Source organism: Protopterus annectens, chromosome 17.part0 (assembly GCF_019279795.1).
Source record: "Protopterus annectens isolate FY-2018-M chromosome 17.part0, PAN1.0, whole genome shotgun sequence".
In the NCBI taxonomy this organism is placed as follows: Eukaryota; Metazoa; Chordata; order Ceratodontiformes; family Protopteridae; genus Protopterus; species Protopterus annectens.
This window is the reverse complement of record NC_056751.1, coordinates 484,002,957-484,028,588: the sequence shown is the minus strand read 5'-3', so window position 1 is coordinate 484,028,588 and position 25,632 is coordinate 484,002,957.

Below are 25,632 nucleotides of genomic sequence, written 5' to 3'. Positions count from 1 at the left end.
TGTTGGGAGGGTAGTTTGCAGCTGTGAGAATGTTGCTGCAGAAGGCATAGATGTTTTGAATGTATACTAATGCAAACCCTGTTACACTACTATTGCATATGACTGCAATGTTCTACTCAATGATGCAATGACTACAACGTTTTTGTTGATTGTAGTTAATGTGTTGAAAGTTTGGGAGTGTGGTTAGGGCCTGTGAGAATGTTGCAGTGTTCAATGTTTGCTTGGAGCTTTTTTAATGGGGGTCACGTACTGTATAAGGACATTGTTAATGCTACACCTATGTTTTTGGTTTTCACTTTATCCAGGATTATTGTACATCGGCTGTGGGGGGGGGGGGGTGAGAATTCCGCAGAATGTACTGATATCTGAATGCATTTAGTGTTACAGCTTGTTATGCAGTTATTTTTGTCTGTTTGAATTATGTAATTTGGAGGTTGATGGGGCCTGTACATTGTTTAAAAAGTCTAATGTTGGGAGAGTAGTTAGCGACTGTGAGAATGTTGCAGTGATCAATGTTTGCCTGAAGTTTTTTAATGTGGGGCCACTCGCTGTATAAGCACATTGATAATGCTACGCCTATGTTTTTGGTTTTCACTTTATCCAGGATTATTGTGCATCGGCTGGGGGAGTGAGAATTCCACAGAATGTACTGATATCTTAATGCATGCTAATGCAAACACTGTTCTGCTGTCTAGGTTTATAGAACTGTTTAAATATCCCTGATGTTACAGCTTGTTCTGCAGTTTTTTGGGTGTTTGAATTATGCTCAGAGGTTAGGAGGTTGATGGGGCCTGTATGTTGCTTAAAATGCCTAATGTTGGGAGTGTAGTTAGCAGCTGTGAGAATGTTGCTGCTGAAGGCATAAATGTTTTGAATGTATACTAATGCAAATCCTGTTATGCTACTATTGTATATAACCGCAATGTTCTATTCACTGATGCAATGACTGCAATTTTTTCGTTGTCCATTGTTAATGCGTTGAAAGTTTGGGAGTGTGGTTAAGGTCTGTGAGAATGTTGGTGTTCAATGTTTGCCTGGAGCTTTTTTAATGGGGGTCACATACTGTATAAGCACATTGTTAATGCTACGCCTATGTTTTTAGTTTTCACTTTATCCAGGATTATTGTTCATCGGCTTGGGGGAGGGGATTCTGTAGAATGCACTGATATCTTAATGCATGCTAATGCAAACACTGTTCTGCTGTCTAGGTTTATAGTACTGTTTAAATATCCCTGGTGTTATATATTGTTCTGCAGTTATTATTGGCTGTTTGAATTATGTTATTTGGAGGTTGATGGGGCCTGATATCTTAATACATGCTAATGTAAACACTATTCAGCTGTCTAGGTTTATAGTACTGTTTGACTATCCCTGATGTTGTGCCTTGTTCTGCAGTTATTATTGGCTATTTGAATTATGCTCTTTGGAGGTTGAGAGGACTTGTACATTGTTTACCATGCCTAATGTCGGGAGGGTAGTTAGCAGCTGTGCGAATGTTGCAGAAGGTGTAGATGTTTGAATGTATACTAATGCAAACCCTGTTACGCTACTATTGTGTTTACCAACAATGTACTACTGATGCAATGCCTTAACTTTTTTCCTTGTCCGTACTTACTGTGTTGAATGGTTTGGAGTGTTGCTAGGGGCTGTGAGAATGTTGCAGTGTCCATTGTTTGCTTGGAGTGTTTTTAATAGGGGGTCACGGACTGTAAGCACATTGTTTATGCTACGCCTTTTTGTTTTCATCTCATCCAGAATTCTGCCTAGATTTTGGGGGGGGGGGGTTAATTGCCTGCTAATGCAAACATTGTTCTGCTATCTGTTTATAGTGCTGTTTAACTGTCCTTGATATGCCTTGTTGCAATGACTTCAATTTTTTCGTTGTGCATATCTATTGTATTGAAAGTTTGGGAGTGTGGTTAGGGCCTGTGAGAATGTTGCAGTGCCCATTGTTTGCATGGAGATTTTTTTGTAATGGGAGGGTCACGGACTGTATAAGCACATTTTTAATTTTGTTTTCACTTCATCCAAAATTGTGCCGAGATGGGGGGGGTGGGGAGGTGGAGTAAGAATTCCACAGAATGTACTGATGCCTTTAATGCATACTACTGCAAACACTGCTCTGCTATCCAAGTTTTTTGGCTGTCCGAATTATTTTGACAGTTTAGGAGATTGATGGGGCCTGTGAGAATTGTGTCTAGATGTTTTTGTTTTTTAGCCTGTTCTGTCTCAAAATGATTGCATAGCACAATGCGGAGGGCTGAGGCTACTAACAGAAATGGACTTCTTGTTTCATACCCTCCATGTAATGCATGGTACATTCCCTGGATTTATGCTTTCGTACACGGATCCTGTGCTAAGCGTCGTTGTGGTTTTCTAGCAAATCCATGTTCAACCAATGATTTTGATTTGTTCAAGTTTGGTAAGAGATTGAGAGATAGTGGGCATGTGTAGTCTGTATTGTACCGTAACATTTGTCTTGCCTCAGTTTGGTGAGTTCCTCTTCAGATTTGTGCCTCTCCTAGTCATTAGTTCTTTCTTTAGTCTGAGAGCTTGTAATATCGATTTTTTGCATCATTTGTGGCCTCTTCACATGTTTAGGGGGATGACAGGGGAAGAATTGTGTAGAAAAAGCTGAAGTTCACCTCTAGTGTTAGATATTTAACATGAAACTGTAACCTGGGCCTCTCATTACTTGTTTGTGCCTACTGGTTAGTCATTCTTCAGTCTTTCTGCCTGCAGTGCAATAGTGACTGATGTCAATGCAAGTCATTAAGCATTTTTAATAACAGTATAACAAAAGGACTCTGTCTGCATGTGTAGTAATTCTGCTTTACTTCCATTCCCAGTTAGACATGAAGTGTACATATTTGTCAGGAGCAGCAAAAAGAAAGCTTCATCAGCAGAGGAATGAGGATGCAAAGAGACAGGGTTCCATTATGAAAATATTCTGTGACTCATCGAAGAGGGGAGATTCAGCAAAAAGTCTGCCTTCAGGACAACACAGTGGTTCTGCATTCCAGTCTGACCACTGTGAGGCCAGCATCCTTTCACTAGAAAGTGACCACTCTCTTGTGGCTACACCACAGGCTACCTCCTGTGGACCTACAGCCATTACCATGGGTGAAAGCAAGGCAGCGAATGCAGATTCACCTGTAAAGCTGTTGCCTGGATCACCAGACTTTGATACAGAAGGAGCCCATACTTCCGTAGTGACAGATGTGGCCTATGACTTGCAGGAAGTGTCAGATACATCTTTGGAGGATCTAGGGACTTGGCCAGACTTGATTTGGGATGAGTTTATGGTAGCTGCCATTCAGCATGTTCCTGTGCAAGTGGTGTTTCCACAGTTCCCAGTCAATAAGCAGAAAAGAATATTTACATTTGAGAACTATTTCCATGTGCTGCCTAATGGAGAGAGAACAAAATGCACTTGGCTGACATATTCAGTCTCAAAGGATGCACTGTTTTGCTTTGCATGCAAATTGTTTGGACATTCTAACCATCTTCTCAGGTCAGGTGGTTACAAGGCATGGAGAGAGATGTCCAAAGCTTTACACAGCCATGACCATGCACCAGAGCATATGGCATAGGTTCATAGGTAGGTGCTAGGCTATCTGCCCGAAGGCATTTATAAGCCTAGCCAGAATGTGTGTTGGCTTTCGCTGCCCCCTTAGATTAGTTCCCTGTGCCTCTGTCTAGCAGAGCCACTGAAGTGATCCCCGGGGTAAACTTTGTTTCCCATTGACTTGCCAAGGTTTCTCTTGAAGAGCGTTAGCAAGGAGCTCTGCCTAATGTAGATTGGAATCTTGTTCCAAAGCATGGGAAGTCTCTGGGACAGGAATCTATCCCTCCAGCACGTCCTATTTATTGTTGTGGTGAGGTTTAGATCCCTAGAGTGTGTGGCTCGAGGGGATAAGCTTTTCTTCAGGTGGAGCATGTCCATCAGTTCTGGGTTGGACATGGCATTGTATGTCAGGCAGAGATCACCTCTGAGTAGGCGGTATGCAACCGATTACAGCTGGAGTTTCTTCAGTGAAGCTGCATAGGGCATCTGTTTGAGGCCAGTGATCCTCTTGGTGAGGTGCTTCTGTGGTCTTTCCAGCTGTTGCAGGTGTCTTGTAAGATACATTCCAAATGGGGCGTTGTACTCTATGATGGATCTGATGAGTGATGAGTAGAGGGGTACAATGACCTCTTACGATCTGGATGCAAACCCTTTTGGGATCAGGTGGGCCATGTAGAAGGATTTTCTAACCGCTTTAGCAATGTGATTAGCAAAGGAGATATTACTATCTACTTGGGTCCCCAGATCCCTTATTACATCATCCATATTTAGGGGACTACCACCTATGTGGTAGTTTGTGGGTACTTTGTTTTTTCCAAAGGGGATGACTATGCACTTTTTGGCATTTAGCTTGAGGCCATGATTTTGGCACCAGGTATCCATCTCAGTGAGACCCTTTTGGGGGATATCTGTGTGGAGAGTCAAATATAGCCCCTAGTTTGCAGTCGTCTATGAACTTGGTCAGCCATAGTCCTCCTGTGCTTGCCTGTACCTCTGAGGAGTATATGGCAAAAAGGAGGGGTCCTAGGACTGAGCCCTGGGGAATGCCACTTGTAACCAGTTTAGAGTCAGACCTATCTCCCACAACTCTTACCTTGTGGGTTCTGTCCGTGAGCCAGTTGGCAACCCATCTTGTGATGTGGGGTTTATGTTCAGGCTGGTGATCTTGTCTATAATACCAGAATGGGGAATGGTGTGGAAGGCCTTTGCAAGGTCTAGGTAGGCTGTATGTACCACCTTTCCCTTGTCTATAACCTTGGTAACTGTCTCAAAGAAGTCCACCAGGTTTAGGAGGCATGATCTTCCCTTAACAAAGCTGAACTGGGTAGGGTCCGGTGTTTGGAAATTCCCAATGTCTCTGTTAATGAGTTCCATGATGATGTGCTCCATAGCCTTGCAGACCAAGCTAGTCAGGCTTATAGGGCGATAGTTCCCGGGGTCTGTTGTGGCTCCACCTTTGGAGGTTAAAGAATAACCATTGCTGTGCGCCCCTCTATGGGTACGTAACCTGTGGAGAAGCTGAGTTTGAACCGTGTGTTTAGGTGAGGGGTTAGTTCATCTTTGAGTTTGTGTAGGACACAGCCTGACACTGTCTGGTCCCATTGATGCTGTGTTTTTGGCTTTGGAGAGGGCTGTTTTAACCTGAGTGTCTGTGATTTCAGGGGCTCTACATTCTTCTGGTATGGTTATGGGCCATTTTGGGGGTGAGGGGGGGGTGAAGTTTGCGCTGAACCTGTCTGCCAGGATGTTGACAATATTGGTCGGTTCAGTGTATTTTGTACCATTCTGCACTAACTCTGAGATCTGAGCATTGCCACTTAGATTCTTGACATAGCTAAAGAATGCCTTGTGGTTACCTTTGGAGTCCTCGGCAATTTTTCTTTCGAAGCTAGCCTTGGATGATTTTATGAGGGATCATAGTTTCTTGCTGATACTGATAAGGGACGGCTTACCTTCTTGGGATTTTACTCTTTTCTGTACTAGTTTCCTCTTGTAAGTACCTGTAGAGTGCATTAGTAAAGGATTTTGCAGCTTGGACAACATTATACTTTTGCATGGGGGCTTTGAAACTTTCCAACTTAAGTCTTAAGTAATGTGAAGTTTGCTTTTGAAAAGTTTTTCATGGTGGTTTCCTTGTCTGGGGGGTAGCGGCAGAATGTGGATATCCAAAGGGATTTGTTTATGGTCAGATCTAACCAGCGAGGGGTTGACCTCTGGTGTGGAGCACCAGTCACCCTTATTGCTGATGGACCAGGTCCAATATGTTGTCACCTCTGGTGGGAGTGTTGACCAGTTGATCCAGGGCATTTCAGTTTATAAATTCTATGTTGGGCCAGGGAGTTAGTGCTTGAGTAGTTCTCCCAGTTAATGTTTGGGTAATTGAAATCACCCAATATTAGGGTGTTTGGTAGGACCTTTATATTTCCCAGTGTTTCCAGAAATGCAGAATGGAGGTCCTGGGACATGGTGGGTGATCTGTAGCAAGCTGCAATTTGAAATGCAGTTTTGCCCATTGTTAGTTGCACGTGGATGATCTCTGAAGCATCGTGCTGTGTCACTAACCTGGAGGTGTGGGTGTTCTTGATGAATATGGATATGCTCCTGCCTTTTGTATTTCGGTCTGGGTTCTGTGGCCAAAATGTATGGTATGAGTTGTAGCCTGGTAGTGCTGGGGTGCTCTCTGGAGCCTTAAACCAGATTTCTGTTACTGAATATATATCGATTTTCTCCATACCAAGGAGTGCCTTGAGTGTGTGCATTTTGAGGTTTAGACTTCTGGCATTGAGTAGCGTAGCATTACGCTCAGTTTTTTGTTACTTGTACTATTTGTGACCGTGGATTTGTCTTTTGAGCCTTGACTAAAAAAGGCACTATGGGAGTGGCAAGAGCCTTGGCCAGTATTTGAAAGCCTAAGGTGTGACAGGTGCAAGCCATCTCTAGCGAAGCAGCATGGCTTCTCAAGCATGTCATCCCAGGCGGACAGGCACTGGATCCCCTTTGAATCACACCAGAAACTTAGCCAATTGTTAAAATTGATAATTATTCTTTATACCGTGGTGTCATTCTTGGTGAGGGCAGGATGCTACTCAGGGTCAGGGTCATACCGGCCTGGGCTACAAGATCAGAGAGCTCTTCCATGTCTCTTTTCATGTAGTCCACGGAGGTATGGCTCAGGTCATTCAGACCAGTATGGACAGTGACACAGTTGTATTTGTACTTGTTCTGGAGTGACCTGAGTGCTTGTGTTATGTGGTGGATCCTGGCACCCGACAGGCAGCTAACAGTAACGATCTCCTTATTCAGCCTAGTGAGTGGGACTTCAGTGTGCCTGACTATAGAGTCACCTATTACTAGTATGTTGGGTATGTTATTTTGCCTTAAGGGTTGTGACTGCATGGCACACTAGTTTTGTGTAGTATGTGTTTCATAATTTATGTTGGGGGTGGAGGTTGCTTGGATGTCTGCTTTGGAGAATTCTGTTGCTTTTGCAGATTTTTATTTAGAGCCTCCGAGTATGTTTTTTGTGTATTTGTGTGTTTTTTGCCGGTGCTGGTTTAATGGGTTTGTGTGAGACTGGTGGTGTGATGCAAATATTTCCCTTCTCCTCTTGACTGTCTGATCCAGCCTTGGGTTGAGAGAGCTTAGCCTCCAGTTTGGCTGTATAATTGCATCTCTCACATGTGTTAGTGTTAGGTGGTAGGAGGAGATGGTTGTCTGTGTACATGAGGCAGTTGTAACATTGCCTCAAAATGCCCAGATTCACCAGTTGGATTAGAAGAGTACACCTGAAACTGCCCTTTGGACATGCCTGGATAGGTACAATGAACTGTTTTACTGAATGGCTGATAAGGTTGAATCGAGAGCCTTGCCCTTCTGTACAGTATAGGAGGCTCTAGTGCTAGGTTTTATAAGTGCTTGTTATGAGTTTTGTGCAAGTGCCCGGCTGAGAAATTAATGGCTTGAGTGCTTAAGTTGAAAGTTTGTCTAGTTCCAAGGCATAAATTGAATAGGGGACTTTATGGAGCCGGGAATAGTTATACCCTAGTTAACCGGCGCTGCCTGGTGTGCAAAACCGGGTAAATGCAGTATTTATAGCAGGGAAATGAAAGAGATAGAAATTAGCCCAAAATGGCCAATAAACTACTAATTTCTGGGCTAAAACCACTCCTACAGGGACAGATAGGCTGCTCAAAGCTCCCCTATCTCACAGGTGAACAGAGAAACTTCCTTCTATCCACAAATGGTATGGGCAAACACAAAGATTTGTAACACAGCCCTGAATTCAGCACTTAACCTGAAAACTGAACTATACTAGCTTAGAAAGGCAGGAGACAAGTTTATTTATTTATTTATTTTCAGAAAATAAAGCAGATACAATTAAAAAAAAACACTTTAAATGCACAGAAAAGCATACTTGTTATATATCTCATATCAGAGTTGTAGTCAATGCCCTTAGTAATAAAGTAAGAAAAAACACAAATACAGTAAAAGCAGATGACTAAAGTGCAATTTTGACCATATGATCGAGATTTCAGTACATCGAATATGTGTAGTGTTTAAAAATAAAAGTTTACTTACCTTAATACATTGCGTACACACAGAGGCAAGGATTCTTGTACGCTCTGTGTGTACGTAATGTTTTATTTTTTTGTGTGGTGTTGACAGGAAATGAGAAATCTCCCGTTTTGCGCTTCAGCATACAGCGCAAGATGGGAGATTTCCCATTTCCCCACTGTAGCGTGATCTTGGAGTTGGTATATTTAAGTAGGGGGGTGTGAAGGGTGCAGGGGGGTAAAGCCCCCCTGCAAAAGCGAAGTCTGTCTTTTTTTTTTTTTTTGGTTTCATTTCAGAAGTTCGAGTTTACAAAACTCGATGTTTTGGTTTCGGTTATTTGAAGTTCGAGATTTTGTAAATTCGAGCTTCTGAAGTGAATCCATATATATATATATATATATATATATATATATATATATATATATATATATATATATATATATATATATAAAATAGAAAACAAGCAAACTGATTTCAACAAGTTACCCAATTAACCAGCAAAAAGCTCAAAACTGAGCCCTGCTCCAGCAGTCTTCAATCAGACAAGTTCTAACTGCACACTCCTACTGGTAAGGGTGCAGGTGAACCTTCTCCAAAAAAAGTTGGCATGGATCAGTGCTCAAGTTATACAAACAAATGTAGATTCAGCAGGCCTGAATCTGGTCTATGCTACAGCAACAAGGTGCACCAATTTCAGAAAGAAACATTTGAAATAAGCAGGCACAGTAAGCATGTGACCAGAAATTCCCAGCTCAGAAGGGCAGAATCCAGCATCCCACAAGAGTGCAGACAAAACCTTCTTAATGTGAAAGAAAACTGGCCCAAAGCCCAAGTGCATAAACAAGAACGAATACACTGTAGAATAATAGACAGCCTTCAATCAGCAACTCCCAACTCAGAAAGATGTAAGCTACCTGTCCTGCCACAACAGTGCAGACCATATACCTTCCTAATGTGAAACAACTGGTCTGATGCCCAAGTGCGTAATCCAAAAGCTTAGAATAACAGTTACAATTTAATCAGCTACTAACAAGCAGTAATAAATGCAGCAGAATAAATGCTATTAAGTACTTTTAAGAACAGACAGCAAGAGCAAAATAAGTAATAAAGTAGGAAGAAACACAAACACAGTAAATGCAGTTGAATAAAGTGCAGTTTTTTTTCTCTCTGTATTGGGTAGAATGAGCTAAAGACACTAGACTGGGAGGAGTGTCACAGATCAAATATACAGTAGGGGCAGTCAATTGCAAAGCCACCAAGTATAAAAAGAAAACACCAATAGGGAGGGCAGGGTGGGGGAAAAAAGCATTTTCAACTTAGAAAAATAGCACTTTCAACACAGATCAGAAGCCAACAAATATTATAGATCTAAATCAATCAAGCAAAAGCAATTAGGATACTGTAGAACTTTGGAAAGAAGTGCCAACAAATATACTTATCAATTTATATTTCAAGTTGTTTCACTAGCACTCTCAGTCACAACTCAATTAGAATCAAGCAATGAATGCAGAGGTAACAAACAGGGAATCTTAATTATACAATTAAGCCTTGAGGCAATCCGATAAAACACACAAGTTGTTTGGCCAGTACTTAACAGAGCAGGATTAAGGGTGGGTGAAAAATAGCACTTTCAACACAGATCAGAAGCCAGCAAATATTATAGATCTAAATCAAGTAAAAGCAATTAGGATACTGTAGAACTTTGGAATGGTGCCAAAAAATATACTTATCAATTTATATTTTGAGTTGTTTCAGTAGCACTCTCAGTCAGAACTCAATTAGATTCAAGCAATAAATGCATGATGAGGTGGAATGAACCAGGCAATAGAATAAAGAGTAGGCAGACTATGGATAAGAGACGAGCAGTGGTTGAAAAGGAGATAACTCACTGGTGTGGAATGCATTATTGCTGCTGCCCAGTACTTGGCAGAACAGAACATGGCATTCTGTGGTACAACTGATGCCCTGGACACCTATGGCAATGGCAATTTCTTAGGTCAAGTGCAACTTTTGTCGCAGTTTGACTCTCTCATGGCTGAACATTTGCATCGTATTTGGAATAAAGAGGTAATGGATCACAATCTTGGAAAGGACATACAGAATGAAGTTATCCAGCTGATTGCAAATGCTATTTTAAGGATCATTGTAGGGAAGGTGAAGGATACTAGGTACTTTTTCTGTGATTCTTGATTGTACGCCAGACATCAGCAATCACAAGAAAATGGCTGTAGTAGTTCTGTATGTGGATATTTCACAGATTGCAGCCACAGTTGAACATTGTTTGGGATTTGTGCCTGTGAATGACACAACTGGGGCAGGACTTACAGAATCTCTTCTTCAGACTCTTCAAAATCATCAACTGGACATTGACTGTCGAGGACAAGGATACGACAATGGCAGCAACATGAAGGGGAAATGAGCTGGAGTGCAGGCCCGGATAAAACAGATGAATTCAAGGGCTTTTTATGTGCTGTGTGCCTGCCATAATTTAAATCTTATAGTTAATGATGGAGCACATTCACCAGTACAGGCAGTGAGATTCTTTGGATGTCTGCAGAACATTTACGTACTCTGTTCAGCTCAACAAGCCAATGGCAGATCTTAAAATGGCACACAAATGTCACTGTGAAGCCACTGTCAGAAACTCACTGGGAATGCAGGATAGACTCTGTCAAGGCAGTAAGATTTCAGTTGGAGTCATTGAGGCATTACAGGAGATAGGGCAAGCAGTATGTACAAATGATGCTGCAACATATCAACAAGCAAGAGGACTGTGCTCAGAACGTATGTCATACCAGTTCATTGTATGTTTAGTGGTTTGGTATGATGTGCTGACAGAGGTAAATCGTGCAAGCAAAGTTCTGCAGAGTCCATCTGTTGATATTTCGACATGTGTCAAAGTGCTGGCATCCAGTATGGACCTGTTAAAGAATTACAGAGAAATGGGATTTCAACATGCCATGGGCAAAGCCTCCAAGATAGTGGAAGGACTGGATGTTGGCACCACATTTCAAGAAAAGAGACAGAGGGAAAGTAAACCGGTTCTTTGACTATGAAGGAGAAGATGAGACTGTACAGGATCATACCTCTCAAGTGTACCTCATTACAAGGAACGTACCTCATTTGGGGTCTTAAAAAGTTCATGTTCCTCGAAGTTCCTCAATGTTCCACATTGAAAGACTCTGTCACACATTCAGTGTTAGGAATTTTTTAAAGCGAAATCCATTGTAAATAGAAATTAATCATATTAATTCATTAAAAGATCTTCTTTCTAAGCAAAACCAGCATATTTTAACCATCCTATGACCTTCCTAGTTGAAGTTGTTAGTAAGCCATTAATATGTGTTCCACATTTTGCCCATTTGTTCCACATTATGAGGGCTAGTGTTCCTCATTTTGGACATGGAAGGTTGAGAGCTATGTACAGGATCCAGCGGTAAAATTATGTGTAGAGTTCTTCAATGTGCTGCTGGACACAACAATCCAATTGTTTACTGACCGGTTTCAGCAGCTTTCAGAGTTTGATAAGGCCTTTGGATTTTTATCAAAAATTACAGCCTTGAGTGATGTTGCAGAAGACACACTGCAAGGCTTTGAAAGAACAACTGACTGACAGGATAAGTGGCCACTGTGATATTGATGACTGACCTTGGACATGAACTTAAAAGCCTTCCTTGAATGATTGATAATGAAACATCACCACTGACTGTGTTAAATTTCCTTATTCACAACCACTTGCAAGACATGTATATAAATACTTATGTTTCGCTGCGCATTTATTTGACTGCACCCATTGCAGTGGCTACTGCAGAATGCAGCTTTTGTAAGCTGAAACTCAGACATACCTGCATTCATCAATGAGTCAGGAGAGACTTTCAGGCTTAGCTGTGCTCTCAGTTAAGCATGAAGTGGGACAAAGTGTATCACATGGCAGCCTCATTGAAGACTTTGTCCGGAAGAAAATTTGTAAGATCCCAGTAAAACTGTAGGTTAGGTATGTGCCCATATTTCCTTTCCAGTAATCTTTTATAATGCTGTCGGGCAGTAATTTCAGATAGTACCTTACTTTGACTTTTATGCTATGTATTCACTTTTTGTTTGCATACCTCCAACAGGTAGGACCATAAGGATGGAACTAGCAGGATGTAAGGCAAAGGCAGCTAGGAGTGACAGGACTCTGGAGCAGCAGAACTCATGTGGAGTGGCAGGGTAGTGGCAGGACTCATCATGATCGTAAGACAGTTGAGAGCAGCAGGACTCATCAGACAAAAGCACAGGAAGAACAGGAAAGTGGCAGAAGTCAGAAGCTGAAGAGGTAAATGCATATGGAAGATGAATGACACTCTGGTCTTCTCCTTTTTCTCTCTGGGTTTGAGTCTGCCTGTGTCAGACTTACTAATCCCCATTACTCTCTTGTGCATGGGTTTGAGTCTGCCTCAGGCTCAAAAATCCCTATGTCTCTTTTGTGTGTTTATTTGGGTTTGAGTCTGTCTGCCTCAGGCTCTGTAATCCCCAAGACTTTCCCTTGTATGTTGTCTGTAATCTTTTCTGTGTCCCATAGCTGTGTTATGTACTTCTGCAGTGTGACTGTTCTGCATGTCAGTAATTGACTTGAGTAATGTCAGTTTATCTAATGCTGCTTGTTTAAGTCTTGCTATATTGCTGTCATTGTCTTGTGATTGAGAGTGGTGTCTATTTTGTTTTGTGGTAGTGCTGACTTAATCTTGTGTGGGTTTATGTTCAGTCTTGTAATAAATTTGTCTTGGTCTTGTCTCTGTACTTGTGGGGGTGGGTTCCTCTGTCCTGTGTCTGTATGGGTGTTAATGTTCAGTCTTGCTATAGTGCAGTCTTTATCATGTGTGGGTGTCTGTCCTGTGTGCAAGTGTCTGTTTTAGTGTGCTTCTGTCCTATGTGAGAGAGTCTGTGTCTTTGTGTGTGTCGGTGTGGGAGTCTTTGTATGGGAGTCCGTCTTTGTCTCAGTCTGTATGGGTGTCTGTGTCAATTTGTGTGGGTGTGTGTGTGTCGGTCTGTCTGTGTGTGTGTCAGTCTGTCTGTGTGTGTGCCAGTCTGTGTGTGTGTGTGTGGGGTTCAGTCCCTGTGTGTCGGTCTGTCTGTGTCTTTGTGTACTTCTGTGCGACTGGCTACATTGATGCGGCACAGAGGCTTGTCATAATGTAACAACATTGCAACTAAATGCCAGCTGTAGCTCTCGATCTCATGGCACAAAATCTGGACAAAGCCACAGATAATGGGGTTCCAGCCCCAAAGATCTGGGCAAATTTTAAATATTGCTCTTATAAACTGAAAATGTTAGAATAAAAGGTCTTACCATGCATGTTCTGAAAGGTATATGAAGTTAAATTGAAATGCCTGTCATTTAATGAATCCAGTCATCAATGATTTACCACAAAAAATCCAGAAAACTTCAAACTGAGGAACAGACCAAACAAGAGTCACATCTGGACATTCTTTGAAAATCTGGGCAGTTGAGTACGCAGTCAGTGTCTGCATCTGTGAGTGGCTACCTTGCTGTGGTACAGGGGTTTATCGGAATGTAACATTGGTACTAAATGCCAGTGTATTTACCTGAGTCATTATCTTGCTGTGGTACAGGGCTTGTCATAATGTAACATTGGCACTAAATGCCAGTGTGTGCGCACCTGTGAGTAGCTACCTTGCTGTGGTACAGTTGTTTGTCATAATGTAACATTTGTACAAAATGCCAGTCAGTGTGTCCACCTGAGTCACTACATTGCTGTGGTACAGAGGTTTGTCTTAATGCAACATTAGTACTAAGTGCCAGTCAGTGTGTTTACCTGTGAGTAGCTACCATACTGTAGTACAGGGGTTTATTGTAATGTAACCTTGGTACTAAATGCCAGTCTGTGGCTTGGCACATCAATTCTTAAGATCTGAATGTAGTGACACTAGTGGTTAAATGGTGCTGGATGAGCTTGACAGGGAAGGGGGTGCAATGACGATGTGGTCATGCTTGATGTTCCCTTGAGTAGGGCCCTCAACTTGAACCTTGCTGGGAGCCCCCAAAATGCTAGCACCGGTCCTGGAGATCACACTACAGCAAGAAAAAGGGAAATCTCTCATTTTGTGCTGTATGCAGATCTCCATTCAGAATTTTGAAAGTCTGAAGCTTCGATCATATGGGCTGGACCACATGAAATTCGAGGTTTCAGCTTTTTGACATATTTTTTTTTGTTTGCAATGCCAATGGCCTTGTACTTGGCCATTGGCATGCTTACTACATGATATGCAGCACTTATTTGGGCTGTCACCGCTCCATTTTGGATTTTGCAGAAATGTACTCCATTACTAATCGAGTGCATTTCTGCAGATAGCACTAGTCTTGCATGGACTGTTGCAAGCTTCCTGGATTGCAAAATCACCTCATTTGCATAGATTTCTCCTGCAAATGAGGTGATTTGCATACCAGGGCTTAGTCCATGCAGGATTAGTGCAGGAGCGCTCGTGCACGCCCCTGAAGGCTACTCCTGGATCCCATGGCAGACATATTGCCTGCTTGAGCTCCTGCACCAATCTTGCACTCCGTACAAGCTTTTGAGAATCCGGGGGAATGACTGTTAGTAGTTTGAAATGTTAAACAGTGAAATCCATAGAGAATCAAAATTACCACACTGGAGCAAGATGAGGCAGGATAAGAGCAGAAAGTTATCCAGTCAAACTTCACTTGAGTGAACGCTGAAACAAAGACAAGACATTCTGCAAGTTGGTACACAATTACAAAAATCCAGGTTGTCCGTAATCTTTTACTACTCATTCACTTTCCTCAAACACTGTTCTGAATGATACAGCAGATGGATACATTAGCATTCCATAAGTTATAGGTAACAGGGGAATTATTTCATAAAACTTCTCACTGAAACATCTATGTCAAAATCCTTAGTACTTGAATATTGCCTGTTGTGGTAATAAAATGCCTCAAGGCAATACTCAAACCCATGGTGCATTAAACATTCAGACAGAGACAGATGGCCAGGAGAATAAGACAGTCTGCATTCCTCATGTATGCTCACACCTGCTTTGTAACCTTGATCATGCAAAATAAATCAGTAAATAATGAATTAGTGTACGAGCTGTCTACGTGCAGCTGCATGATTTGAAAATCTCTAACCCAACTGCATGGTGCATGCGTATTATTTTGGGAACATAATGGAGGTTTACATGCATACAAAATCCCAAACCATCTTGTCAGCTTTTCCTAAAACACTCTGTCAGCTTTTTTCTATTATTTCACAATGTGTAAGCAGCCTTTGAATCACTTGAAGCAGTATCACGAATTACCGATGCACAGTAAATTTTAAATTGTTTGAGACATTATCCATAAATATTAGTACATGTCTGTATTCTTAAATCAATAAAAGTCCTAATATGCCATATAGCATCAGCTGTGTGCAGCAGGAAATTGTTTGCCTCAGTATATTTTAAATATTTAATATTGTTTAAGTCAAAAAAGGGGAATATATAATGCATAAAAATGTTATAGCATATTTTATTTTATTTCTGAACCTTTATCCAACATTCCCTTAATTCATTATATCCAAGTAACACCTCCAGATGCATCTGCAATTAATTCCTACTTACACTTCTAGGTGTAAAATGTTACTTGTTCCTATATGCATCAGTAATTTCAAAAACATGCTACATAGAAGGTTTTAAAAGTTTTCATCTTAAAGCTTACACAATGGCAAAACTCAAATGCAAAAATATTTGACCTCTGGCTAGTGCAGGTAAATAGATATTAACTGTTTTTATAATAATTTATACAAATATAATTTTCATGCTTTTCTAAATGTCTCAAAAACCAAGTAACACAGACAGCTGTCAACTGGATGACTAAAATGCTACTAACAGCATGTGTGTATGTTGAGCGGTTGCTGAGATATTGTAAGTTGCTTACAAAATATTACAAATGTAATAGTTACTGTTTACTGTGACATAAAATTTGGTTTAAGACGTAGAACCTAAACAATATTACCACTATAAAAATAATTTGTGATGAAGAATTTGCCATTTATTCTTCTTTCGTAACCGCTATGGTTGCATCGATATGAAGATTTGCTTGAAATGTGAAGGCATAATTTGATTCTGTCAAAAGGCTTAGGTTCCACCCACTGGAAGTTGCAATGCAAACTTCCTGCACTCCATTGGAGTGAATGAATTAATTCTACCTCATAAACAAAGATTATCAAATACTTTTGTCAGAAATTGCTTCCATAACACAACATTGTCATCTTTTATGAGGATGTCGGTACTTGCAAACTTAATCATAGCTCAGTGCCAAGAAATGGTAAAGGTTAAGTGTGGGAAGAAATTATGCAAAAATAGGACATTATGTTCATAGTTCATAGCTGTATACTAGGTTCATAGTTCATAGCTGTATACTAGGCTAACAGGGGTCCCTATAAGCCTAGACATCCAACCCAAATTTGACCCATAAATATGATTTGTTATGGGGGGGGTGACTTAATCTCTGCTTCTGTACATCAGAGAGACTGGCAGCAGGTCAGGGGTGAATTTCTGATTGTCCATCCATTGGTACAAGTTGTGCTTAAATAGGGTTAGGGAGGAATTCTGCGTCACGTGGATGGGAGGCTGTTCAGAGAATAAGAATTTTCTGAGAAAAATCTCTAACATGTTCTATTTATGTCACGTGCAAAATGTAGGTATTTTAATCTAGTAGATCTGATGTTTGTTTTGCAGATGTGCAAAAGTTTCATCAAAATAGGGTTTAGGGATACCTTGTATTCCAGGCAAAGATCTCGTTTCAGAAGTCTATGATATTGAATAAAGAGGCAGGGTTTTGAGATGATCATTGTACCACATTGTATTTACTCCATGCATTCTTTTTGTATGGAACCTTTGTGGAATTCCAGTTATTTGTCTGGTTAGGTATATAATGAAGGGGGCATTATACTCTATGATGGGTCTAATAAGGGATATGAGTACTGTGGTATGAAAAACACTCTGGAACTAGATTCTATTCCCTTGCTTATAAACTGAGCAACATAGAAGTATTGCCATTAAACTCAACAGTGTATTATGAGTCAGATCTTCAGAAGTTTTAACTTTTACAAGAAAAAAATGTAAATAAAAACTTATATGAGAGAAGAATTCAGTGCAAAACAAAAATACTAAAGAGGACTGACACATAACATAAAAACAGATAAACTCCCATTCAGAGTCTGGCCCATGTACCCCTACATGATTGCTTATACTCATTCAGTTAACAGGGAAAAAAAGAAACACAAATTTGGAACCCAACAGTTTAACCTTCTGTTTTGGGTGCTGAGAATGAATTGCATCTCTTGTACAATATCATAGGCTGAGGAACAAACATATTGCCATGTATAGTTTAACATGTATTTATGTAGGTGTTTATAAGATTAATAATGGAACTGTTAAGAACAATTAAATAACAGCATAATATCTGAAAAAGAACAGAATGCAGATTGTTATAAATCTATATAGAATAAATCTATATAGAATGCAAGCTGAAAAAGGCTAAGTATAGATAGTGTAATTCATTAATTCTTAATACACGCAATGGCTAATGACTAATTTGGTATTAAAAATGCAAACTCACAAGCATGCAGCTTGGCACGTGCATGTGTGTGTCCCCAACCCACCCAGAAACGTACACACATCTGAATGTTTATCTTACCAAATATAAAGTTGAGCCATAGCAGCTCCTTTCAATTTGTCATCAAAACCTTTTCCCCATACTCGGTACAGTAACAGCACAACATAAACTGTGCGAATAGCTTTATTATAAAAATTAATAACACATTCAGTAAATTCAGCTGTTAATGGTAACTGTTCTACTATTCTGCTGTAAGACAGTTAATCTATTATCTCTCAATTCCCAATCAGACATAACCAATAGCATCCCAAACACCAGTCACAGGAAGCATGTCATAATGCTCACCTCACCTGTACAGCAGCAGCATCCAACTTCTCACTAACCATCCGACTAACCATAAATCAGCATGAAGCCTGCTCATTTTAAACCTCTGTGTAGAAAAGGAAGGGAAGGAAAAGACTTTCCTTCATTATTAGAAGGGGGTTCCTTCTTCCACCCCCCCGCTAATACCTTTACCATCTAAAGAGCAACTTATAGAGGGCTGTGTGGAAGAAAAGTCAGTCACAGTGCCAAAGAGTCTGATATAATCCTAACTCATAACACAACAGTTCCAAGGCAGTATAGAAGCAGAACCACATAGTCAGGATTAATAAATGAATAAATAACTTTTAATCCAAGTACACAAAATGCAGACAGTATTCTTGCCACAATCGCAAACAGTCACAGTTGAGTGTGCTTTCACTTTGTTCTGATGAAGCTTTGTATTTTACAAAGAGCCATTGTGTTAATGCATTAAATACTCATTTGTAAAATTGAATAATTGATGCTTAAAGAGACCTATCGTCCCCATAGTAATCAAATGTTCACAGAACATAGAGCACCTTAAAAACCAACAATTCTAATCAAATAGTTACAAAACTGTTTTAAATTTAACTGTATGACATAAAACATATGAGATTAATTCATAATATAAATAGGTAATGTTAAAAGATGTAAAAAATGTGTTTAGAATAAATTCTTATGGGTATTAACCCCCCCCCCTTTCTTTTCATTATATACTGTTAAAAACTAGTGTGAAATATAACTTGTTGTGATAATCATACTTGACAGTGCCATCATAACTTAGCCTGTCTTAACTTCAAAACACTGCTAATACTAATACAGTCATTGAGTCCAGGGAGTTTTCCAGCATCAGTTTTTAATTGCCAAAATAACTCCCTGAATTCAACCCTAGATACCCAGTTTCCTCCACGGGGGGTCAGTACCAACCTGTTCCACTACTGCAAACTTAATCTTCATATTTGTACATACCAAAGAGTGTTTATAGAAGGCATTAGATTATTTTCCTTTACTAATTTCATAAAAATGCTCGTAAATCCTTTTCCTAAGGGTACGTGTAGTTTTTCCTATATAAAAACTATTACACGCAACACAAATCCCTATATAAATTAGTCCTTGTTTACAAACCGTTAACCTTATACCCCTAGAGGGAATGTGTATAACACTTCCCTCAAGAATAAACTCACATTGACGACAAGCTCCACATTTAAAAGTACCTCTTCTTGACCCCCTGGTCCTACACTGGTTGTCCTTTTCAAATAAATCTTTCAGGTTCGTACCTCTCCTTCTAACAAAGGAAGGGTGTGGTGGAACAAAAGCCCTTATGTCATCATTAATTTTCAATATGGGCTAGTATTTCTTAATAGTCTCTTCCACTCTACCAGATGTACCAGAAAAAGTATGTGTAAAGACCACTTTGTGTTCTTTTTTGTTCTCACCACTAGTGGTCTTCTCTGTAAATCCTAACCTTAGTAATGGAAAATACTATCCCTGTTTTTGATAACTTCATCAACCAAACAATTTATCATGGATTCAGGGTATTCTCTTTCCAAAAACAAAGAGCTTATAGTCTCAGTCTCTTCTAAAAATACAGAGAACACACTGGTCATTCTTGATGCCCTTATTAACTGGCCTTTTACAATCCCCTTCTTTTGGAAATATGGATGGCCACTCTCAAAATGCAGGTATGTGTTAGAGAAAGTGGGTTTCCTGTAAAGCCTGTACTGAAAACATTGGTTTATTGTATCCTTGTATATCATGACATCTAAGTAATTTATACTAGAATGATCTATACTGTAAGTAAAGGTAAAAAAACCTGTGGAATTATTTAAGTGATTTATAAATTCCTTAAATTCACTCTCAGACCCCTTCCACAGTATACAAATATCTTCCAGGTAACGAACATAGAAGGTTAAATGTCTACGCCATTCTGAATTCAGGATACATTTCTGTTCCCAGTAATAAAGAACACAATTAGCATATAAGGGGGGTGCATGCTGCCCCCATAGCTACACCCTTCCTTTGTTGAAATAAATCCCCATTAAAATATACAAAATTGTTTTTCAAAATGGTTTCAGTAAAATCTAATATCAAATTAATTGTATTGCTGCCTAGTCCTGTCTCAGTGCACAAAATTTCTCTGGACCACTCCAATCCTGTTTTGTGAGGAATTCTTGGGAATAATTCAACTACATCAGTGGTAGCAAAAAGTGTGTCAGCCTCATATTTGTCATTAGTTGTTCTTCTTAAATAGTCCCAGGAGTCTTTTGTTATGTGAGGTATAGAATTAATTATTTTTTTCAATTGTGAATCCACAAAATTCACTAGGGGTTCAGTGTTACTACCAGCCCCAGCTACTATAGGCCTAAATTTAAGTTCATAACCCAGCATTATATACTCCTGGACCATTCTACATTCCTCCTATGTACTCATACTTTCCTTATCTTACCCAGCCAATCAGCTTCCTTGCTCATATCCACTTTGCACCCCTACCCATTCATCTCCCTCCTTAAGTATCCTAACTACAGCTAATCATTTAACTCCACACTACTCTCCACCCCTACCCCCCTCTCCTTTACTTAACCAAAAAAAAAATACTAAACAAGGGTGGAGATCTATGACAAATAAGTCTGCCAGTAAGCTTCATTTAATGTTGTATAAAGCTGATAAGATAATATTTACCTACAATGCAATGATAAATGTAATGTACCTTGGCAGGTGTGTTCATGGTTTAAAATAACATTAGGTGTACTACATTTTGCATTGTATTGCTTATAGTTTCATAGATAAGTACTAGGCTAGCTGCCCATTTGGGCAATTTTAAGGCTAGCCAGTTTCCCTTTTGGTGCTCAAATTAACATATCCCATTTGGTGTTAAGCTTGCCTTATCCATCCCATGGTCTATAATTATGTATTCCCCTCATTGGAATAACTGGAAATATACCAGAGATAATTTGAGGGGACTCATGCATGGAATAAAACATTAGGAGCTGCATTTGTCTATTAGTAGTACAAGGAGCAGTGCCTGGGGTATATATTCCATTTAAAGAACCAAGCCCTTGCAGGTATGGCAAGTGCAATGGCCCAAAAAGATTCAATCCATGTAAGAAACTACAGGCCAGCACAATGTGGTGTAAAATATTCAATTTATTTATAGGTAGGTACTAGGCTATCAGCACTAGTGGCTATACAAGCCTAGCCAAAAAGGTACCCTGGCTTTCACCACAAAAAAGAAAATTATTTTCCTGTGCCCCTGTTGAGCAGAGCCACAGAGGTGATCCCCGGGGTGAATTTCCTATTTCCCTTACAATCATCAAGATTTTTCTTGAAGAGTGCTAATGCTAGTGCTTTGTTTGATATTAGATAGGTAGTTTGTTCCAGAGTATGGGAAGTCTCTGGGGCATGAATCTATCTCTCCAGCATGTTCTGTTTATTGTGGTGACAATGTTTAGTTCCCTAGAGTGTGTAGCTCTTAGGGATTGGGCTTTCTTTAAGTGGAGCATGTCCAACAGCTCTAGGTTTGACAGATCATCTCTGAGTAGGCGATATGCGACGGAGTAAAGCTGGAGTTTTTTTGAGATGGTCTGCATAGGGCATCTGTTTGAGGCCAGTAATCCTCTTTGTGAGGTATTTCTGCAGCCTTTCCAGTTATTGTAGATGTCTTGTGAGGTACATAACAAAAGGGGTGTTGTAGTCTATAATGAGTCTAATGAGTGATGAGTAGAGGGGAACAATGAACTCTTTTTTTTTTTTTTTTCCTGGATGAGAAACCTTTTGTGATGAGGTGTGCCATGTAGAAGGGATTTTCTGACTACTTCAGTAATGGGATTATCAAAGGAGAGACTACTGTCCACCTGTGACCCAAGGTCTCTTATCACACTTTCGGTGTTAAGTAGACTACCACCTATGTGGTAGCTCATGGGTACAGAGATTTTACCGAATGGGATGACAATGCAATTTTTTGACATTGAGCTTGAGGTCACGGCTTTGACACCAGGCATCTGTCTCAGTGAGGCCCTTTTTTAGGATGTCCACATCGTTAGGAGTTTGTTATAGCTCCTAGTTTGCAGTCATCTGCGAACTTCATTAGCCAAAGACCTTCTGTGTTAGCCTGTACTTCAGAAAAGTACTAAACAGGAGAGGACCCAGGACTGAACCCTGTGGTACTCCACTTGTCACTGGTCTAAAGTTTTATTTGGAGTCTGCTACTTTCACAGTGTGGGTTCTGTCGAGAGCCAGTTGGCAACCCATATTGTGACATAGGGATTTATACCTAGTTTAGTGAGTTTATCTACAATTCCAGAGTGGGGGATGGTGTCCTAAGCCTTGGTGAGATCTAGATAGGCTGTGTGAACCACCTTACCCTTGTCTACAGCTTTGGTAACTGCTTCAAAGAAGTCAATCAGGTTTAGGAGACATGATCTGCCTTTTACAAACCCGAACTGGGTGGCGTCCAGAGTTTGGAGATTACCAATGTCTTTGTTTATAAGTTCCATGATGATACATTCCATGGCCTTGCAGACCAGGGTCATTAGGCTAATGGGACGGTAGTTCCCAGGGTCCCTGGTGACTCCCCATTTGTGGAGTGGGATAACCATCGCTGTGTGCCATTCAGTGGGAACAAAGCCTGAGGTAAGGCTATGATTGAACATGGTGCTTAGGTGGGGTGCAAGTTTATTCTGTAGTTCATGTAGAACGCAGCTTGACGGGTCCCATGGATGCTGTGTTCTTGGCTTTGGAGAGGGTTTTTTTTTTTACCTGTGCAGCTGTGATTACAGGAACTTTGCATTCTTCTGTTATAGAGATGGGCCCTTTAGGAGGTTGGGGGGTAAAGGAGGTAAGTGGGAGTAAAGTTAGCACTGAACCTATCTGCCAGGATGTTGGCAATATCTGTTGGTTCTGTATATTTAGTGCCATTGTGCTGCAACTTAGAGCAGATATGAGTGTTGCCATTGAGATTCTTGACATAGCTATAGAATGCTTTATGGTTGTCTTTAGAATCAGTGGTGATTTTGTTTTCATAACTAGCTTTGGAAGATTTTATGAGGGATCTCATCTTCTTACTGAGGCTGACCAGGGAGTTCTTCCAGTCATGGGATTTTACTCTCTTTTTGTAACAGTTTCTTTCTTCTGTTGTAGAGTTTATTTATGGCAGGGGACCACCAGATTGGCTTCCTTTTTTTGGAGGATAGCATCTTGGTTCTTTTAGGGATAGCACGACCCATGCACTTGTGTAAGTGCTTATAAAGCGCATTTGTGTAAGATTCAGCAGTCGTACCTCTATTGTCCATCTGCATGGGTGTTGTGAAGTTTGCCACTTCTGTCTTAAGAAGAGTGAAGTTGGCTTTGGAGAAATTTTTTACTGTGGTTTCCCTAATGGGGGGTGGGAGCGGGATGTGAATGTCTAGGCTGATTAGCTTGTGGTCGAATCTGACCAATGAGGAATTGACCTCTGGTGTGGAACACTGGTTGCCCATGTTGGTAATGACCAGGTTTAGGATATTGCTGCCCCTGGTGAGGTGTGGATAAGTTGATCCAAGGCACTAATTTATGAATTCCAGAAAACGTTGAGCAAAAGAGTTGGTACATGAGTAGTTTACCCAGTTAAAATCGCCCATTATTGGGGTGTTGGGTTGTACCCTAATATTTTCCAGTGCATTAATAAATGAGGAGTGGGAATCCAGGAGCATGGTGGGGGATCTGTAGCAAGTTACAATTTGGATTGCGGTCTTGCCCAGAGTTAGTTGCACTTGGATAATCTCTGACGCATTATGCTGAGCAGCTAGTCTGGAGGTGTGGATATCCTTAATGAATATGGACACGCCTCTACCTTTAGTGTTTTGGTCCAGGTTAGGTGGCCGAAAGGTGTGGTATGAATTACAGCCTGGTAATGCAGGGGTACTCTCTGGAGCCTTGAACCAGGTCTGTCACTGCACAGATGTCGATGCTCTCCATTTTAAGGAGTGCCTCGAGTGAATGCATTTTGAGGTTTAGACTTCTAACATTGAGTAGCATTACCCTTAGATTTGCTTGCCTGTTCTTGTTACGGTGGTGAATTTGTCATTTAAACCTTGCATAAAAAAGGCACTATAGGGGTGGCAAGAGCCTTAGCCAGTATCTGTAATCCCAAGGGTAACAGGTGTAGGACATCTCTGGCAAAGCATCATGGTCTGTCGGTCATGTCATCCCAGGCAGACAAATACTGGATCCGCTTAGAATGACACCAGACTCTTAGCCAATTGTTGAAGTCAATCATTTTGTCCTTGTATGGTGGTATCATTCTGGGTGATGGCAGGATGCTACTCAGGGCTAGGGTCATACCTGCCTGTGTTACAAGATTATAGAGCTCCTCCATGTCTCTTTTCATGTAGTCCAGGGAGGTACGTCTCAGGTCATTCACACCAACATGGAAAATGACAGTCCTGTTTGAATTTGTTGTGGAGTGACTTTTATGCGTGCATTCTGTGGTGGATCCTGGCACCCGACAGGCAGCTGACTGTAACTTTCTCCTTATTTAGCCTGGTGAGTGGATCATCAGTGTGCCTGACTATAGAGTCACCTATGACTAGAGTGTTGGGTACGTTGTTATGCCTTATGGGCTGTGGTTGAGTGGCACACTGAGTTTGTGGGCTATGTGTCATTTGCGTTGTATTGGGGGGGTGGAGGTTGCATGCGTTTTTGCTTTGCAGGTCTCTGTTGCTTGAGCAGATTTTTATTGAGAGCCTTTGCGAATGTAGGTGTGTGTTTTGATGGTGTAGGTTTTGAGGGACTATGTGATGAGTGTGGTGTGGTACAAGTGTTTACCTTCTCCTCTTGACTGTCTAGTCCAGTCTTGGGTGAAGAGAGCTTTGCTTCCAATTTGGCTATATACGTGAATCTCTCACAGGTTGTAGTGTTGGGTGGTAGGAGGAGAGGGTTGTCTGTGTACATGAGGCAATTGCTGCATTGCCCGAAGATGGCCAGATTCATTAGGTAGACAGGAGGAAACACCAGGAGCTGACCCTTAGACATGCCTGGATAGGCGCTTATTTATTAAGTACTAAAAACTGTTTTCCTCCAGACAAGTGAGGAAAGTTGAGTGCTGAAGTAATCTGTAGCTTATTTAGTGCTTACAATGAGTTCTGAACAAGTGCTGAGCTCAAAGAAACAGATTTGAGTGCTAAAACTAAAAAATTGGCTAGTTTTAAGGGAAAATTTGAAGAGCAGACTTTATGGCGCCAGGAATAGTTTAACCCTAACTAAACAGCGATGCATAAAGTGCATTTTTTTATATAACAGTAGCAAATGAGCAAACTGATTTAAACAACTTAACCAATAAAAAGCTAAAATATGAGCCCCATTCCAGCAGTCTTCGATCAGACAAGTTCTAACTGCACACCCTTCTCCAAAAAAGATTGTCTGAATTAGTGCTCAAGTTATACAAACAAAGCTAGATTCAGCAGGTCTGAATTTAGTCTATGCTACAGCAAACAAGGTGTATCGATTTCAGAAAGAAACGGTTCAAATAAGCAGGCACGATAAGCCTTTAACCAGAAGCTCCCAGCTCAGAAGGGCA